The following is a 2,962-nucleotide window of genomic DNA, read 5'->3' as shown; positions in this document are numbered from 1 at the left end:
TAATAATAATAATAATAATAATGGCCTGTGAGACTTTCTGTTAGATCCGATCAAGCAGACCCCACTAATATAATCTATAGTCCCGCGACCAACTCAGCAGTGTCTAAATGACCAAAAACAACAAGAACAACAAATCAAAACCAAATAAAAAGAAAACAAAATATAGTAAACAAACAAACAAAACACACAATTGCCTTGTAAACAGACTTCTTTTAACTAAACCCGCACAAAAAAGTTAAGGAACAACTTGTTTTTCACCTGTCATGTGAAATCTAACCCTCAATACCTAGCAAATCTGTTAAGCTCAGTCAACCAAACTTGGCACACGCACTGAGGACTAGACACAGTTTGCCTGTACAGCAAATTTACCCACACGAGCTTCTCAGTGACGACGCAGAGCAAGCCGAAACACAACCGAAAAGCATGAAAAAAGGGCTAAATTTCTCTGATTCAGCAACATTGGGATAGGGACTGTTGGCTAAAATTATTGAGCTTGGCACGTGCTAAACAGATGTCTTGGCTGTGAATATCGCTCACTTACAACCCTTTATAAGCCAGCATTTTTCAGTCGTGTTTCATTACAACACGATGGTCCAACGACGCTCGCTGCCTGATGTCGACAGAGGACGAGCCCTTTCCTGGCTCCAAGATGGCTCTTCGACCAGGGCGGCACCATTTGACCAACGACAGATTCGACCGGTTCATCGTCAGACAGGCCGTGACGTCACGAACCACCACTGCAAACCGCATCAGGGGCCAACTACGGGTAACAGCCAATATCGACGTGAGCGAGGAGACGGCGAGGAACTGTCTCCGTAGGCCCAGGTTCGCTTCTTGTGTCCCTGCCATGCCAGTCCAAGGCACACGCCATCCCACAAAGCAGCTCCTTGGGCGTGGTCTGCTTGCCATTCACAGTGGACACGACATTAGTGTATTCAGGTAGTCTTCCCGGATGAATCCAGATTCAACCTGCTGCACCCAGACAGGTGAGCCCACGTCTGGGGGCGCTGAGGAGAGCGGTTTCACCCTAACTGAATCCAACAGATGGCGCCCTACGGTGGAGGGTCCGTTCTGGTGTGGGGAGGCTTGTCAGCACATCACAGGACCCCCCCCCCCTTTGCACCATATACAGGGCAGATACAGGGGCGAAATCCTGGCTCCCTTTGCTGTTCTTCTCCTGTAACAGATTGAACCCCAGGCTGTTCTGCAGGACGACAACGCCTCGCCACACCCCGCACGCATCGTGAGGGACATCTTGCAGCATGTACTGGTCAGCTTGTAGTCCGGATTTGAACCCAATAGAGAACATTTGGGATCACACTGACCGGCGGATTGGGGACAACCACCCTCCTGCAAAAAACCTTCAACAACTCTAGGGCTACCTCGTCCAGGAGTGGCAGAACATAGCGTAACAAGTTCTCCAAAGGCGTGTCCTGTCCATACGTTGACGCTTTACCGAGTGTTTGATCAAACAGGGTGGCTACACCCACTATTGACAATGTTCATCAAGTTCTATGACTGTTCAGACTTTTTAAATCCGACCTGTGTAATTTAAACTAATTTTACATGAACTTCTCGTTGCTGTTGAAATCTGAGATTGTACACACTTAATCTAGAGACTCGAAAGCATCTTTAAAAAAAAAAAGAATGAATTCGGTTACACTGTTTTTCAGTTGTCTTTCTTTGAATTTTTGTTACATGCCTTTTTTTGCGCGAGTTTATGTGAACGTTTGTGAAAAAAGCAGATGAATAAAACCACGAAAGACTTGACAGAAATACATTCACATGCTGTATTATTGTTTCGCCTGATTTATTATTTTCATGAATAAATCAAGGTAAGGTGTTAATCAGACAAACTTTTTAAAGTAACTTAAAAATATACAAAGCGGCATACTAATCTGGTAAAACAAATACAAAAGGAATGCATTTCATTTGAGAAGCATAATATGGGCAGGCTGTTTACTCGTGATAAAAATAAAGGGACTAACAGAATCGATGAAAAATAAAAATATAAATATTGGCCACACCGAATGGTACAAAGTTCAAAACCCACTGAAACGAATTGTTTTTCACATTCTATCCTGACCCAGTCGAGGACAGGAGTAAGAGCGCGTGCTTTCACGCATATTTTGACTATTCTTTCGTTCGTGAGTCTGTCCAGTCTACCTGTTACTTTGTATACTATGATTTGTTCATCGGTCAAATAGTTTGATCTGTCTGTCTGTGTGTTTGTGTGTCTGTGTGTCTGTCTATCTGTCTGTCTTTCTGTCGGTCCCTTTCCCTGTTTGTCGGCCAGTCAGTCTACCCACCCACTCTTTTCTCTCTCTCTCTCTCTCTCTCTCTCTCTCTCTCTCTCTCTCTCTCTCTCTCTCTCTCTCTTGTCTCATCCTCCCTTTCTCTGTCTCTGTCTCTGTCTGTCTGTCTGTCTGTCTGTCTGTCTGTCTGTCGGTCGGTCTGGCTGTCTGTGTGTGTGTGTGTGTGTCTGTCTGTCTGTCTCTCTCTCTTTCTCTCTCTCTCTCATGGCCCTGACGATTCACATACCGTACATCATAAAAGAAGCAAGGAGAACATACAATCACATATTGTTCTCCTTACAATAATCAAAATAATATCATGTTTCATACGTAAGCTATTTTAGACCCTCTTTTATCAATCGAACTTCCTCGGCTTGTGATAAAATACAATCCTCACCCATGATCTACAAGTACAAAGATATCAATTTATCATGAAATATTTCTTTAGACGTAATTCAAACACAACATATCAGTTATTATTCTATTCTTTATTTCTTCCGATACTTCGCCGAGAGACGTTCTGTAGAAAACGGTTGTGAAAGAAAAAGAAAAGAAGCACCGTACCCTTGCAGGTTCTTTCCAATGTACACGTTCAGCTCACCTCTCTCAGTCTCTGCATACAAACAATAGTACAAATGTATACTTACATTGTTGTGTGTATATATATA

This window comes from Aplysia californica, unplaced genomic scaffold, assembly GCF_000002075.1.
Source record: "Aplysia californica isolate F4 #8 unplaced genomic scaffold, AplCal3.0 scaffold00099, whole genome shotgun sequence".
Classification (NCBI taxonomy): domain Eukaryota; kingdom Metazoa; phylum Mollusca; class Gastropoda; order Aplysiida; family Aplysiidae; genus Aplysia; species Aplysia californica.
Note: the sequence above shows the minus strand (reverse complement) of the source record.